Genomic DNA, 18436 nt, shown 5'->3' with positions numbered 1-18436 from the left:
CAAGATACAAAACATACAGAATAAAGAAAGAAAGAAGTGAACAACTTAAATAGACCTATACTCTGCAAGAAATAGAAGTTTTCATCAAAGCCTCTCAACCAAAAAAAAAAAAAAAGCCCAAGGCATGATGGTTTTAGCACAAAACTCTACCAGAACTTCAAAGAGCTAATGCCTATACTCCTCAAAATTGTTGCACAAAATAGAAACAGAAGGAACATTACCAAACTCTTGTATGAGGCTATAGTTAACCTGATAGCATAACCAAATAAAGACTCAACCAAGAAGAATTACAGACCAATCTCCCTCATGAACATTGGTGCAAAAATACTCAATAAAATACTGGCAAATCAAATCCAATAACACATCAAAAAATCATCTACTATGATCAAGTCTTCTTCATCCAAAGATGAAGGAATGGTTCAATATACAAAAATGTATCAATGTAATCCATCATATAAATAAACTGAAAAAAATATGATCATCTCCTTAAATGCTGAAAAATCATTTGATAAAATCCAACATCCCTTTACGATAAAGATCTTGGAGAAATCAGGGATACAAGGAACGTATCTAAACATAATAAAAGCAATATACATCAAACCAACCACATACATCAAATTAAATAGAGAGAAACTCAAAGCAATTCCACGAAAATCAGGAACAAAGCAAGACTGTCCACTCTTTCCATATCTATTCAACATAGTTCTTGAAGTTCTAGGTAGAACAATAAGACAACAAAAGGGGATCAAGGAGATATAAATTGGAAAGGAAGAAGTTGAATTTTCATTATTTGCAGATGATATGATAATATACATAAGTGACCCCAAAAACTCTACCAGGGAACTCCTATAGCTAATTGATGCATTCAGAAACATGGCGGGATACAAGATCAACTAAAAAAAAATTGATAGCCCTCCTATATATAAATGATAAAGAAGCTGATGGGGTAATCATTGAAATCACCATTCCCGATAGCTACAAATAATATAAAATATTTTTTTAGTGACCAAAGAAGTGAAAGACCTGTTTGACAAGAACTTTGAATAAAGAAACTGAAGAAGATATCAGAAAATGGAAAGATCTCCCATGTTCTTATATAGGTAGAATCAACATAAAAATGGCAGTCCTACCAAAAGCAGTCTACAGACTGTGGAGCAACTGACATTGAGACCAGGATTTATCCCTACTGCTTGTACCTGTTGTTTGGAACCTATTCTTTTTGGAAGAATATCTTGTTCAGTCTAGATATAGTGGGGAGGGCCTTGGTCTTGCCTCAAAGCAATGTATTTCACATTGTTGAATGATCCTGGGAAGCCTTACCCTCCCTGAGGAGTATTAGGGGATGGGATGGAGTGTGGGGGAGAAGGAAGGTGGAGGGAACAATGGAGGGGAGAGAGTGGGAAATGGATATTGCATGTAAAATGAAAAAAAATAGTTTTTTTAAAGAAATATTTAAAAAAAAGAGTAACAAGGACAAAAATCTAGCAAACAATAAAGCATGGTCCCACAATTTAATCTTTTATCCTACCTCTACACCATGACCAGGGCCTTCAGCTTTTAATCTCAAAAACATTCCCTATACCTACAGCTTCAGCTTCTGTTTTGTTTTGAAGAAATTTGTTTGTCCTCGGTACATTGAATAACTTATAATAAGTGCCTGTTCATTTCAAGGACCTTAAAGTACTAACTATTATTAAGGCCAGGGTATCCTGGAATTTAACTTACTGGCACCAAACTGTTAGTAAAATATTTTAATAAAAAATAACCTTAAGTGCTTGAATTCAGCAGTTCATTCTTATTTCATCTTCTTTGCAAAAAAAAAAAAAACTTTCACTTACAGTAGAATCATCTGAAATTTAGAGACAAAGATATTAACATGAGAGGCAAGTCAGAGTTTCCAGTGGGAAAGAGAAAAACTTGCAGAAACTAATTGCAGACACTCAGAAGAAACTCTAAGGTGAATAATAGAATGTTAGAATAAAGAAGGGCTGTGACTTATGAGATGAAAATGTCATGACCAATGCCAGTACTGCATTGGTCTTATGAAATAGGACCACATGTAAAAAGCCCAGTAATTGAGGGTTTTTGTATCAAGGTACTGACAGACAGGCATGGGGCATTTGAGATAGACCTGAAAATAGAATATACTGCTGAGTAAGAATTGAAAACACGTTATAGACAGGGCTTTGATCATGTCCATTCACACATATTATAATTCTACATGAATATTATTTTAAGTGAGATGCCGTACGAGATGGTTTTGTGTCAACTTGAAACAAGGTAGAGTCATCAGAGAGGAAGGAGTCTCAGTTGAGGAAATGCCTCCATGAGATCCAACTATAAGTCCTTTTCTCAATTAGTGATCAATGTGGGGAGGGCCCAGCTCATGATGGTTAATGCCATCCCTAGGATGGTGTTTGTGGGTTCTATAGAAAAGTAGACTGAGCATGTCAGGGAAAACAAGCCAGTAAGGAACACTCCTCCACGGCCTCTGCATCAGTTTCTGCCTCCAGGTGCCTTCCCTGCTTGAGTTTCTATCCTGATTTCCTTTGGTGATGAACAGCAATTATTAAACCCTTTTCTTCCCAACTTGCCTGTTGGTCATGGAATTTTGCTGCAGCAATAGGAACCCTAACAATGACAGATATGAAGTGACTATAAAAACTATTCGGTGCCGGTAAAATTATTCATATGGTAAAGGTAATTGTGGAATGAAGAAATCTCTTCCATCTCAAATATGTCCTTATAAAATAGATTATGTAGTAAGCTGATAAAGAATCAAAGTTTTTAGAGTAGCATTTTTTATACCCTTGGCTCCCAAAGAGACAAGACAAAAAGACGTCATTTGAGGTGAGTTTCTAAAGTGCGGACAATCTGAATAACTATGTGGAAAAGTCAAACAAGTCATTATTAAGGAAATGTATAGAATGAATGTAAAATGGCAGAGGAGAGGTGAGGTGAGTGTTGTTTCAATACGCCATGGAGGAAACTCTGGCTGCTCTGAGTGGGATGGCAGGAGTGAGCAGGCAAGAACAGACAGGAGGGTCATATGCCAGGTATAAAGTGGATAAGATAAGGTGGGAAAATGGATCTGGGAGACAAACGGCAGAAGAGGGTGAGGAATACTAGAGTCAAAGAAGATTCCTGGACTTAGGAGACAGGACTTGGTGAACAGATTGTAGTGTCCATTTTTAAGAATCAAAAATCTGTTTGGAGATATAGAGTTTTTGTTAGTACATGTTAAAGTCAAGATTCCTGTTGTAACAGGAACTATTAAAGAAGAAGATGTTTGTCTGTTTGGACATCAGAATGGTTGGTTACAAAATATTCTGAGTTTAACATCATTGGACTAGATGAGATTATCCTAAGTAAAGGCTGGGATACCTATGACAAGTCAAGGGGTCAACTTTAGGAGTCTCTGGAGCTAAGGAGTACTCTAAATTCTTGATTAAATTCTGTAGAAGGAAGAACAGGCACGGTAAATTGCTACACTATGGTTAATTGGAACCTGTGTGTACATAATAGCTACTTAACATTCCATTGTGTCTGACTTCATATTACATTTTTTGTAGGAACAGAAAAACAATCATGTCAACACCTGTAGGAATCCTCACCCAGGCATCCAACCTCCAGCTCACCCTCCACCCCTTCCTGCCCCCATTCCCCTCAAGAACCCAGGGCTCCGATCCTCCTTCCAAATTCCAGTCACCCCTACCCCATCAGTATCTTTTCCCAAGACCAGGGATGGAGGCTGAAAGACCCCAGGAAGAAGAGGATGGTGAGCAGGGTTCCCCAAAAGATGATCAGGGCTGGCCCCTGTGAACTCCACCACTCAGCCTTGGCAATCTGTTCCTCCCTCCCCTCCTCCTCCAAGAACCCGACACACAGCCCTGGCCGGTCTGGCTCCCTGCTCTCCCTGCAGTCCCAGCTCCTTCTCGACCAGGTGGCTGAGGCCCAGTCCCACCGCATAGAGGATCAGAGGGCCACCTTCCACATTCCTATGGTCCCCCCAAGCCTAGACCCAACCCCACCCCGGATTCTCGAGGACAAAGAACAGCTCTACAGCACCACCCTTAGTCACCAGTGCCAGCGGATGGAAGTCCAATGGTCAGAGCAGCCTCCCCACGCACCTCCGCCCTCCAGACAGGAGCTCCCGAAGCTGCTACTGAGCATTCAGGGTGGAGGTTGAATGGTGGAGCAGAGATCCCGGCCCCCTCCACCCACCTGCTGAGACCTGAACTCCCAACCAGCCCTTCTCTCTGGGACTCAAAGCTCAGCCACCCCGCAGGCATGTCTTCAAGCCTGTGTGGCAGGGGCACCAGAAACCAGAGACTGAAGACCCGGCAGTATTCACCACCCACTTTCCCAGGGAACTGGATTTGGGAAAAGTACTCTAATCTTGAATATAAGCAAGGTAGCGTGGACATAGCTCCTTAAGACAGTTAAGAGTCTCTATCCTGAGCTGTCAAACTACTAAACAGGGTGTGAGGGCTGAGCCCTGCCACTTCCGGCCTAGTAAGAAAAAAAAGAAAAAGATTAAGACAACTGTCTGCCACTAGCACCCCAAGTCCGAAGGCAGAGGGGCCCAGAAGCCTTAGCTAACCTTAGCCCTGCCCACCCCCCTGCTGCTGAGTCTGTCTGATGTTTTGTTTGTATGTATAAATATAATTCCCTTCTGGAAAAAAAACCTGATATACTCAGACAGCGCCCTATACATTTTCATCTATTAACTTATGACACAATACTCTAAAATAGAGTTTCATTCTCACTTCTAATTGAGAAAATTGATGAACACAGACTTAAGAAACACAAGTGCACATGGCTACTGTGTGGGAGAATCAGGATCAAACCCGTTTCCAAACTTATCTTTATAAATATTATATGGTAGTGAACTACTGTGAGGCCATTCCCGAGGCCTCTCAGCCTTAGTGCTTCCCCCTTCCCTGGAAACCTAACAACTACACATGCACGTACTGGAATGTGGATATTTTCCATCTCCCTGTGTCCTTGTGGACGTTCTCCAGATAGAACTCAGTTATTGGAATTGGGGCAAGATAACCCTTAGATGTTGACTCAGTTCCTGATGTGTTGACTCAGTCCCTGAAATAGGGTCACAACGACCCACAGATGTTCCCCCTTACCCCGCCTGATATGACAACCACTCTCCCAATCTGGCTAAGTCCAGTAGCCCTTTGAATAAGCCAATCATAATAGTAAAAAAAAAAATAACCCCCGGATGTCCCCCCCCCCGTTATTTCCCCTTCTATTTCTATAAAAATAGTCTGTTACAACTATTCGGGGTTCTTCTCTCGAGGCTGAAAGGCCCTGTCATGGCAGTAAATAAAAATCCTCATGCGTTTACATCAACTGCAGTGTGAGAGTGGTCTCTTGGGGCAATTCCTCCTCGGTGATTGGACTTCAGGGTCCAACAGTAGTGAATCTTGTGTGAACAAACTTTTTTAATCCCAAGGATGCTGAACTATAATTCTATACAAACACTGCAAATACTAATAATCCTTACCGTTATGGGACTTGCTTTTAATATAGCTCTACCTTGGAATACCAAAATCTTATTTTTTGTTTTTTAATCTTTCAGCTCTTTTGGGGGTCTGCCACCCAGCTCCCAAATAAATCACAAATGGAGTCTTATTCTTTCTTATAAATGCCTTGCCTTAGCTTGGCTTGTTTCTAGACAGCTTTTCTTATCTTAATTATACCACCTACGTTTTTCCTCTGGGTTTTCCCCTTTTCTTCTGTAATCTTACTCCATGGTTCTCTAGGTGACTGGCCCCTTCTTTTTCTCACTCCTTCATTTCTCTTGCTCTCCCTTATTCTCTTCCCAGATTTCTCCTTCTGTTTATTCTCTCTGCCTGCCAGTCTTGCCTATCCTTGTTCCTGCCTCATGATTGGCCATTTAGCTATTTATTAGACCATCAGGTGCTTTAGACAGGCAAGAAATCTGAGCTTCACAGAGTTAAATACAGTATAAAAATGCAACAAATCTTTTCATCATTAACTAAATGTTGCACAGCATAAACCAATGTAATACATCTTAAAAATAATATTCCACATCACTTACTCTGCTTCAAGTTTATAGTAACTAAAGCAAAGGCCCACTAAACAAACAAAAGCCCAACACTGTCTGTCTTATCCTTTTATATTCTTTGGGAGCTCATCTGGAATTTGATCTTCATGGTAAAATTAAATTCTCCATCTGAAATTGCCTTCACTGTCATTTTCACTAAATTTTCCCCAGGTCAATGACCACTGAGTCTTGGATACCCTCCTCTTTCACTCACCCTATTGATACCTTCAATGCTGCTTTCATCATGGCCACTTCTACTTGGAAGATAGAGTTACACAAACTGAAAACCTAATCTCTATTGCTAAGTGAAGTAAGGCTTGTAATCCTTAAAGTATCCTTAAATAGAAATCCCAGAGAAATAGGAATCTAATGTTATTAAGCATGAACTCTAATAGAGAAGTGCTGCAGATCTCTCTGGAGCAAAGGTCATTAAGCTTTGTTCTTGCAAAACCAACAAGAAAACTAATGATTACTTCAGTTTTCTCAAGAGACTGGATATGAGGAGCTCCTTAATAAAGCTTTCAGAGTTAAGAAAAAATCAATAAACCAGGTTACATCTCTTTCTGTCATTGGGGAGAATTACATGTGCAGATTTATGCAGCTTTGGACAATCTCATAACCAGATAGTTTTTCTTACAAATGAGATACAACTTTTGCTTTACCACATTTTACATAAATAACAAAGTGTTCAACAAAACTGCATCATCTACCATACAAAATACTTTTCTCCCAGTATTATATTTTAATTTCAAGAGACTGTAGATTGTCTACAATGAGGATTAGGTGACTGAGAGGAGGTACAATACCAAACAAGACAGTGACAGAATCAGATGTTAGATTGTCTACAGTGAGGATTAGGTGACTGAGAGGAGGTACAATACCAAACAAGACAGTGACAGAATCAGATGTTAGATTGTCTACAGTGAGTATTAGGTGACTGAGAGGAGGTACAGTACCAAACAAGACAGTGACAGAATCAGATGCTAGAACTCAAGTCACAACATTTTGTTAAAAATTTACAGAAACTATTATTTTTTGTTTTTTTGAGACAGAGTTTTTTTGTAGTTTGGAGCCTGTCCTGGAACTAGCCCTTACAGAACAGGCTGGGCTCAAACTCACAGATATCCGCCTGCCTCTGCCTCCCAAGTGCTGGGATTAAAGACGTGCGTCACCACTGCCCAGTCAGAAACTTTTGTTGTCAATACTGAGTTGGAATCTCAATAACCCCCAGTCAAACACAAACTTTGTCCTCATGGAAAATTTGTGGAACAATGTGTCAAGGAAGCCGGTTCAGTGAGATGGTTCAGGAATGAAGTGGGGAACAAAATTCAGTCAAAAACTTGTCTCAGAGGGCTGGAGAGATGGCTCAGTGGTTAAGAGCATTACCTGTTCTTCCAAAGGTCCTGAGTTCAATTCCTGGCAACCACATGGTGGCTCACAACCATCTGTAATGAGGTCTGGTGCCCTCTTCTGGCCTGCAGACATACACACAGACAGAATATTATGTACATAATAAATAAATAAATATTTTTAAAAAAATTGTCTCAGTGCAAAGGGGGTGAGAAGAAAGGACTACTCCTTTTGTCTAACAGTGTCTTCACTTACGTCGAGAGTTAATAAATAAGTACAGGTATTTTTACTTTTTAAAATTATTTTCTTATGATCTTAATTGTGAGGTATATTCTACTATGAAAAACAGATACTTAATAATGATACAACTATAATATGAGGCATTAAATGATGATGCCAATATTTTAACAGTTATAAAGAAATACTTCAAAAACATATTATTAGAGTAATATTAAAGATTTTTTCTGAGAATTGCAGACTGCAGTGGTGAGAAATAATGTTAGTGTTCACTAGGTCTGAGAAGGATCATGAATAATGAGAAGATTAGGCTACCCATGGAAAAAAGGAAACAAAGAAAGAAAATGGATTTAATTCACTCTACATGACCACAGAAAATAGTAGAAATTGTTCTAATTCAATCTCTAATGGAGATTGGTAATTTAGTTGTACCCAGGATAGCAGTTCATTGCCCATTCTCTGCTTTTCTTCAGAACCTTCTGTCATTTATTCATAGGAAGGAATAAAGGAATGGCTCTAGCAAAAGTTAACAGGTAACACAATGGTTATTTGTGCTATTGGAGGAGATAAAGAAACTACAGAATGTCTAACACACACACACGCTCAGAAAGAAAGAATGCCCAGAAAGTATATAAGACCCGAGTAGAAGGAATTACTAAATGGAAATAGTATATTTTGGACACAGCAGAGACTGTGAGACTATTGTGATAGATGCAGGTGTACAAACAGATCAAATCCAAGCATGGAAAGGATAGGTAGGAACAAAGTTGCACTCCATCAAAAGAGATATTGGCAAATCTTTGCTACTGGGAGGGGGAGAAGCCAGCTTTCTCTAAAACTGTAGCTTCTGGGGAATCAACTCTTCTAATGGAAGGTCATACATCCAAGAAAAATTGAGCAGCACAAACTGACCTTTATGGGGGGGGGACACAAAGATGGATAGGAAAGGAGATGGGTCAATTTAAGAAGAATTGGGGACAGAAGAGTAACTATTATCAAAACACATGAAAAAGACTCACAAAACTGACACATTCCTGCACATCACTTAGATTATATAATGGGTTTGTGTGAAGATGTATGATGCATCTTACTTGTCAATGTTCTAAAGATCTATCCAATCAGAGAGAAAAGAGACACAGTGTTCTGGCCCTTGTCATCTGCAACACAGAGTTTATCCATATCCCAGGACACAATAGATCTGACCAGGACATTGCAGGGTTGCTGGTACTGCCTAAAAAGCTGAAATACTTTGTTCATAAGGAAATGAATCTCACAGCCAAATCAAACACTTTTCTCTCAACAGTGCACACAGACCCATATGCCTCTTAACTATTCTACAGTTCACAGTATGCACACATGTTCACATGTCTCATAACAAATCTATAGTACACAGTGACACACACATGCCCACACACCTCTTACAATTCTATAGTGCATATGTGCACACACATGCCCATATACCTTTAACCTTGAGGCAGGGTTTCAATTTGAGATACATTCACTTAACATCTCCATAACTTACATTCTCATCTTCAGAATGAAAAAGTAAATACTTCTAGCTTCTAACTCTAATACCCTTATTTCCTTTGAACAGTAAATACTAACTCATGTATATATAAACATGTATACACACACGTGTTTGTATGTGTACAGATGCTTACATTCGTGAATAATTGATAGTGAGTTTTCTACGTCAACATGCCACAACCATGAACCACATTGGAGGAAAGTCTAAATGGGACATAGCTAGATTATATGTGCCTATGTTTCTCGGGTGTTGTAATGTTTGTCTATTATTATTATTATTATTGTTGTTGTTGTTGTTACTTAAAAAGTACCAATTCAAATTTCCATTCCTTCCCCTCTTCCAGCTCCCCTTCCACCACCTCCACAGACCCTCCCACCCCACCCCTCTCCAATTCTAAGAGAGGTGTGGAAAGTCCAGGGCCCTCCCTACTCCATCTAGGTTGAACAAGGTATACATCCAAAGAAAATAGGATACTATTATGGGATTAGCAAGAAACCTGGCTCTAGAAAAAAGTCCAGGAATCCACAAGGATAACCCCAACTAAGACCCTAAGCAAAAGAGGAGAAGGTGTCTGAACTGTACTTACTCTATAATCAGACTGATGATTATCTTCAATATCACCATTGAATGTAACATGAGCTGGGGGGGGCAGGCCTGCTTGTTTGTTTGGGTTTCTGTCCCACCCAGTACCCCACAACTGTTTAGCCCCAAAGAAAATCACACATAGGCCTCCATAAATTATAAGCTGATTGGCTCATTAGCTCTAGCCTCTCACTGACTAACTCTCACATCTTGATAACCCATTTTTCTGTTAGCCATGTGGCTCAGTACCTTTTTTCAGTGGGACAGATCATATCCTGCTGCAGGAGTGGTCTGGGCAGGAGTGGGAGGAATCAACTTCCTCCTTCCCCGAATTCTCCTGTTCTCCTTACATCATTTCTACTTCCTGTCTGGTTTTCCTGCCTGTATTTCCTGTCTGGCTAATCAGCATTTATTTACAACATGATTGACAGAATACAGACAATTCTCCCACACCAATAGAACCTTCGTCCAACAACAGATGGAAACAGAGGCAGAGACTCACATCAGAGCAATGGACTGAACTCCCAGGATCCAGTTTAAGAGCAGAAGGGGTAATGTTTGTCTTAATTGGGGTGGAATGGAAGATCTAACTCAAATGAGTGAGGCACCATTTCTTGGGCTGGGCTTTGAACTGCATGAATAAGAAAGCCAGCTGAGAGCAAAGAAGTAGGTAGCATTTGAAGATGCATTTGCACCTCTCTGCTCTAGGCTATGGACATGATGTGACTACCTCATTGTGCTCCTTCCCTGTCATCAGTGATGCACAGTAATCTGTAATTTAAGTCAAGTAGCCCCTTTTCTCCTTATATTGCTTTTTATCACAATAGCAGAAATGAAATTAGGGCAACATGTGTTCGTAAGTATGGGCATATGTATAACTTACAATGTTGTTTTGCTGCTGTTATTTTGTTAACAAGCATCACTTTTGTTAACACACACACAGAGAGAGAGAGAGAGAGAGAGAGAGAGAGAGAGAGAGAGAGAGAGAGAGAGACTTTCTGCCATTAGGATGTGTGAGAACAGGAGAAAGTGTTACTCAGAAAGCTCAGCAATCATAGGGGCTGTGGGACATTGCCTCTGAGAAAACTGTGGCAACACTTGAATGTGGAAGTTGTGGGATTGCCCAATTTCTTGAATATTTAAGTCTTCTCTCCAGTATCTGTTGGAAAGATAGCCCGCTTGTTTGTCCCAGCTGCCTAGCTAGTTTGGCCCCAAAATAACCACACAGAAATTGTAATCATTAAATTACTGCTTGGCCCATTATCTCTTAACTTCTTATTGGCTAACTCTTATATATTAGTTTAACCCATTTCTATTAATCTGTATATCACCAGGAAGTCGTGGCCTACCAGGAAATTCTCAGCACATCTATCTCTGGCGGTGGTTCCACAGCAACTCCTGACTCTGCTTTCTTCCTCCCAGAATTTAGTTCTGTCTTCTCCACCTACCTAAGTTCTGCCTTATCAGGCCAAGGCAGTTTCTTTATTCATTAACCAATACAAGCAGCACACAGAGGGGACTCCCACATCAAGTGTCCTCCATTTTCTTAGCCAGTGTCATTTAGTGATCAAACAACCATAAGTTTGTTGACAAAGGAGCTATACTGCCCCTCTCTATAAAGATAAAACAAAGAAAATCAAAGAAAATGAAAGTAAAAGAAATGCGTGAGTGGAGACAAAATTATAAAAGAGTAACAATCACAGGGCAATGTGATAAAGCATGACAAAGAGCATAGCATCCCAAAACCTTCTCTGCTATAACAACTATACTAGAACAAAACAGTTCAATTGATTACTTAGTAGCAGTGTAGTCCTAAATGTCCTTCTAAGAGTCTAATGACTGGATTGTCTGGTTAATTGCATTTGCTTTGGAAGTTCTTTATTCCACCTCTGGATATGAGGCAAGTTGCTTCAGAAATGGCAACCTGGGTTAGGATAGAGCTTGCTGGAACCAGAGTGAGCAAATACCATGGTTTTCCACATACTGTAGTTCTGCATTCTTACTGTGGATCAATATTCCAGTGTTTGGAAATGAATGATAGATACTAGAGTTTCACTATGAAATATTAGCCAAAGTAGAAATTGGAATAATTATCTTGAAAGGGCTTTTCTGTTTTGGGACATTGTTTGTTCATCTGTCATTTAAAATAATGTGTGCAGGGGTACTTAGAAAGTTCCCAAGTTCAAAAAACAGCTGGGGAGATCATAAGCCCTCTGACAGCACATTCTTAGTGTTCATGTCCCATGGCATTCTCAAAGGAATTTGTAGGGTTGGTCATGATGGGGAAAAGCTCCTCTGCTTTGCCACTCCCTTTCCAGCTTAAAAGCTCTGAAAGTGTAAACAAAAGCAAGTCTTCTTCCCTTCTATTGTTCTTGTTAGATATTTTGTCACAATGATGAGGAACCTAATACTTCCAGGAATATGGTACCGCCCAAGTTGAATGCCTGCTGTGACTTATTGTCTGTGTCATTTAGAACTTTTGCAACAAGATAGGGGAAAAAATTTAGAAGAACTTGGTGGTGTTTGTAGAGAACTCCTCGAATTCCTTGACTAGAGTCTGGGAAATAATTATGATGGGCACTCAGAAGACAAGAACAAGAGTTAACCAACAAAGTTTATGTAATGAAGTTTTGGTTAGGAAGATTTTATTTTAAATAGAACAAGAACTTATGTTCCATTTTCAAAGAGCATTTATCTACATTTTGTATATGTATCCTAATATTTTGAGACACAACCTAAAAGTAATGGGTCAATTCATTTGACATAGGGAATTTTAAGAAAGTCAGCATTCAGAACATCATTAGTAGGAGCTAGGTTTTGTCAGATTATAGTGAAGTTTCAGAGCAAAAATTAATATAGACCAGAAATATTTGAAAAATATGCTGTTTAGAAAGAAAAAGCAAAAATTTAAGTTTAGCAACAAGGAGATTATTCTTGTTAAAGAGATTTGCACAATTAAAAAGAATTGAAGTGCAAGGGACATTAATGAAATTTATTGAAATGGCTGAAAATAACCCACAGCAGGATGTAAGGTGCAATTCTTTGAGCTCAGTTAAAAGATTTTTGTTTGAAGGAAGACACTTCCAGGAACCTTAGTGGCATAAAGGAAGCCTAAAGAAGTTTGCTTCTGAATTCAGCCATGTACATATTCAGAAACCGCTACAATCATGGTCATATTGGGTCTACTGCCCAAGCAAGTTTCAGGCTTGTTGGCTGCCATCCAAGTGTACTTGGTGGTGTAAGATGATCATAAAGGCTTCTTCACTGTCATAGCTTCATCTATCAGTTGTTTGTTGTTGTACTTTTCTGTTTGTTTTTCAAGACAGGGTTTCTTTGTTTAAACTTGGCTGTCCTAGATTTAGCTCTGTAGACCTCTTGTAGGGCCTCCTAAGTGCTGAGATTAAAGGTGTGCACCACCATGGCCTGACTCATGCATCTTCTTAGGGACACATCAGTTTTTCAGAGTCACTACACACTGCATGGTCTTACAAACCTCCTTTGAAATGAAGAGGCCAATGTTTCATTCTGTGTGTCATTTACTGATCAAACAACAGTAAGTGTGTTGACAAAGGAGCTATACTGCCCCTCTCTATAAAGATAAAACAAGTGTCAGTGATGTCAAAGCCTGAAACATTACTAAACATGAAGGGTAGAATTAATTTTTTTCCTCCACTGGCTTTTCAACTTGCTTTTAGCAATATCACTCCTTAATGTACAATATATTTTTAAGCAGTAAACATATGACAATAAGTATCCAGAGGTAGACAACAATAATCCCTAACCTTCATCTTTAGTAAACTTTTCTATAGTTAAACTGCCTAAGATGGCTAATGTCTCTATTTGGACCATAAGCAAAGCATTCACCATGACTCATGAAACTCTAAAACATCATTAAAAAACACAATTCTGGAGAGTATTTTCATTTGTTTATTCAGTAACAGTTTTATGAGTAATGAATATGAAACATTTTCCTCTTTATGATATAGATTAGAATGTACAGGGTGACAGAGTTTACTGAATCTAAAGCTTCTTCATAATATTCATAGCTTTTGTTTTTTTATTGATTCTTTTGTACATCCATGACCTTAGAGTCTAGTCTTTTAGGGATCTAATATTCCAAATTCTGACTTAAATATAAAAGATCATTTTAAATCTTACATCTCTTTCCTTCTTTATGTCACATTCACCTGAAATTTGAGAAAGATTGAATTTTAGTCCTAAAGTTACTTACTTCCTTGTTGCCAAATTTTTAATATGTAATGTTAAATCTTAAGAATCCTTGTGGATTTGATTAAGATTGGGGATTAGTTGAGCATAATGTTAGTACACTGTACTGACTGAGTTATGTGAGGAAACCAACAGTCACCCCCATTCCTTCCAGGAGGAAAACTCTACAGCTAGAAGGTGAGATAATGCAGAAAATACCTCAAAGAGATCATTGGTGCACAAAGGACCTCTCGCTGGCACTGGAGTGAACATCTGTATAAGAAACACAGGCAGTGGAGGCAGAACAGTCAGAATGTTCCAGTCTGAAAAAAAAGAAAAATTTTCTTCCCATTCCAACAATAGAGTCACTGGTATGTTTTTTCCCACAGCTAGCATTTAACTCTTTTATCTCAAAGTCCCCATTATGGTTTCAAGAGAACAGAAGATGAGAGCTTACTGAAACTTGGTACTCACGAATTGCTTCCTGAAATATGCGTTGGTCAGCAATAGAGTGAGGCACCATCTTATTGTATTTCCAGAAAGGAACATTTTACCCTGGCTATCTGGGGACACAAAGCATATCTTTCTGAATCTGCAATACCAAAACAAGATAAGACCTTTATAATATGAGTGTAATATTTGTGTTAGTTACTTTCTGTTGCTATGGGAATGTGATAGAAGCAACTTTTTTTAATTTATTTATTTATTAAGGATTTTTGCCTCCTCCCCGTCACCGCCTCAGAAGCAACTTAAACAAGACTTTATTTTTGAGTTCACAGGTAAAGCCCATATGTATATAGAATAAGACAGATTGAGAGATATTCATGTAACAGTTGTGGATAAGTAGAAGGTGATTTTGCTTTTTGACCTTTGAAAAGATCCCAGTCTTCAAAGTTTACCCAGGGAACATCCAATGATTCAAAATAGCACCAAGGTAGAGGCTATATCCTGAGCCTTCAGGATATTTTGCCAATGTAGAGGAAGTTACATGGTCTCAGCCTCAGACTCTGTCCTGTATATGTAGACTGAGCCTGCTCACTAGGTTCCCATTTCTGATTATAACTCATCTCCAGTTCTGGGATGGCCCTAGCTCATTGTTGTGGTTCATTTACAAGGTGTGCCTTTCTCCATACTGAGTTCTTTGAATGTCCCCAGGGAATGATGTAAAATATCCTTTCTGAGTTTGAGAAGTCTGAGTTTCTTAGGGAGGAAGACAAACATATGTTCTTTATCTATGTAGCACTCCATAACACTCCATATCCATATTACATGTACTTCATAATATATTGTGTTGGCAACATTTTCAGAGGTAAATTTAATATGTAAATAAGACTAATTGTCCAGTAAATAATTATAATAATTGATGTAATTGTAATTATTCTTGAAAATGCATTTTAATGAAATTCAATACAGGAAATGTTTGTTGGTCAACTGAGTTATATTGTATATGTGTATTGGTGTCTTTATACAGTGCCCATAGTGCCCATGGTGCCCATATGGAGGAACTTACTGAAGTCTACCTCCAAAGAATGTGCACAATCCAGCTTATGGTCTTACAGCTGATCCTTTCTCATAATTCTTTGTTTTGTCTGAAGAGTAAAGCAGAAGTTTCTGTAGGACTTCTGTCACTTTTCAAAGATGTTTCTGAAAAATAAATTCTTATGAGACAAAAACAAAAAAATCTCTTTATCTACTGAAGCTAATTCATGTCATCAGTTGTTCTTTGTTTCTGCTAAATTTGTTATTTTTTCATTACTTAATTCTAGCCATGGTTAACCACCAATATCAATGAAAGTTGTGTGGCCTTATCTAAGGTTGAGTATCAATATCAATGAAATTCTCACTCTAGCAAAGGTTGCTCATCAATCTCATTAAAGACTGTGTGGCAATGACATATAATTGATATAACTGGTAGATTTTCCCCATTTCTCTTTGCTCCTTGTTCAGATTTCCCTTACAATCCTGAACACATACCTACTGTCCACTTAAATGATCTTACTTTGTATAAGCAGTGATAAAGATCAAATGAAGCCTTCAGTTAGAGTTCTCAGTAGTTTTTCAGCACTGTTGATACACACACACACGAGTATCCCAACTTGATAATTTAAAAATCCTTGCTTGATAGGAAAGCAATAGTATAGACCCAAAGTTTCCTCTTCCAAAAGTGAACCTTCCTCAAAATCTATGCTCATAAAAATACTAATGTTACCTTTCAGCTTCAAATGGGAAGGCGTGATCTAATGTGACTTTCTCCCTGGAAAACAAAGAAAAGCAGAGTCAGAAAAGCATGGTCACACATCAAGGTTATGAATTTGTCCCATCAGGAAAGCAGTCACCTTTCTGCTTAGGTTGTCTTCCATTCTTTATAGTGACTATTATCTCTAGACAGCTTAAGAGAATGTCTTATGTGCTATTTCATGTCAGTTCTTAAAATCTCTGACATAGATTATAGTAAGGGTTGGGTACCGGAAATGAAAACCAAAGCATTTACTTGTTTTCCAGTTTGGTAAATGTTGATGAGCTCTTTATAAAGCTGAAAAAAAATGTTTTCTTTCCTCTTGAATTTGCTCATCATGAGTCATGGGGGGTGGCAAATCTCACTGTAGCTAAACACCAAACTCAACATGTGAACACTTTTAATGATTTTACTCCACAGAGGAAATTCCTGATGCTGATGATTAGTTTGCACCTGTCTGGGAGATAACAGAGAGTAAATCTGAGGACTGTTTTCAAACATGAGACGATTTCTTTGTAAGGTCACAGTTTGAGGGTGGTTTGACATAATTTCAAGGGTCAACTAATATTTTTGATATGAAGACAGGGCAATATTAGGAAGTACAGCTGTTGAAAGGCCTCCTATCTTTGCTGGGGAAAAATGTTCTTTATATAAAAAGGAATTACTGTTAGCTTCCTTAGCCTCCATTATTCCCCAGGGAAAGGTGAGTGTGCTATTTGCTCATTCTGCAACCCCACAACGTAGGACAATGAGACACAATAGCTTGTCAAGTCAAAGCAGGAACTCAGTTTATTACTGCGAGCATCAATTTATGTAGGACAAGTGATATCCTGTGATGTGGCCAATGAAAGACAGCCAAGCCCTCCCTCTGGCTGGAAGGGCATCTACCTAGATTTTGCTATCTCATCCCCACTGGGTAGCTTTGAGACTCTCTCAACTTGAGCCAGGCTTTTCTCTGTCTTACAGGCCTCGAGGCACAAGCCCTGAGATAATTTTGGCCCAACAAATTACCAATAGTATATAAAGGCAATCCTTAAAGAAATAAAAATTTTAAAAAATCTTGTCCAATCTTAACTCAGTGCCAGTGCATGACAACAACAGAACAAGCAATGGATTTTGCTTGTACGTATAGTTACTTTATTACTGCTTTCATTTATAGATACATAGAATCATAAGATTGTGTAAAGGATAGAAAATTTAGAGAGTAAGGATCATAGTGGACATTGCAGAGATCACAAATTAATATCATGAACATATATTACTAAAAAAATAATCAAATCACATGACAAACTTATATTCAATCCACATAGCTTCAATGAGATTATATAAGGTTCTAAGGTATTCTTATGTTCAATAAACCTACTAATATAGATGTGAAACCATAGGTTCTGACCATGTCTGTTGGAAAGCAGTCAGAATTGAGCACTGTTTGTCATGTAGGACTGAAAGGACAGACTTAAGGAAGAGCAGGTTCCTGATTACTACCTTGTTTGATTCAATCCCTGAAGCTTGGAAGCTTTCAATTAACCTTTTTCAAAGTACATGTAATGTAAATCAAACACAAGAATTAAGAGAGAAGAGTTTTAAATGATTGCCTTCACATCTGAAATCACAGCTTCCTTAATCAGGAAGGATTTCTTGCATAAATATTTTGGAGATACCATTTGTAACTAGAATTATATCTGGGAATTCTTTGACAAGCCTAAAAGGCTTCATTTAACAGTCTTTCTGCATGCTCAACAAGAATATCTCCCTACTACCTATTTACCAACTTTATAAGTTACGTTTCTCATTTCTGTTACACATATCCAAAAAACAGTGACATAAGGAAGAAAAGTTTACCTTGAGTCATGGTTTAAGAAGAAATACCGATGGTCTAATAAGATGGCGTATCCCACCGTATCTGAAGCCATCAGTTCAATCTCTAGAACATGCATGATGGAAGGAGAGAATTTTCTCCCTTCTTGTCCCCTGTCATCCACATGTAAACACTGGTACTCATGCTCTCAAACAAGCATACACACACACACACACACACACACACACACACACACACAGAGAGAGAGAGAGAGAGAGAGAGACAGAGAGACAGAGAGACAGAGAGACAAAGAGACAGAGAGACAGAGAGACAGAAAGAAGTCAACAAACATGAAGTAAAATAAAACAAAATGTAAAGATAAGTTCAAGTCTGCCATGGTAGGAAGAAAGTTGG

General features: G+C 38.5%; 1 pseudogene; it reads left to right on the top strand.

Annotated features, from left to right (window-relative positions):
- Positions 1-3744: 3744 nt before the first annotated feature.
- On the top strand, positions 3745-4231 carry LOC142847309 (G-protein-signaling modulator 3 pseudogene; annotated as a pseudogene).
- The last annotated feature ends 14205 nt before the right edge of the window (positions 4232-18436 follow it).

The sequence above is a fragment of the Microtus pennsylvanicus genome, chromosome 3, assembly GCF_037038515.1.
Source record: "Microtus pennsylvanicus isolate mMicPen1 chromosome 3, mMicPen1.hap1, whole genome shotgun sequence".
In the NCBI taxonomy this organism is placed as follows: domain Eukaryota; kingdom Metazoa; phylum Chordata; class Mammalia; order Rodentia; family Cricetidae; genus Microtus; species Microtus pennsylvanicus.
This window is presented reverse-complemented; position numbering and strand designations above follow the sequence as displayed.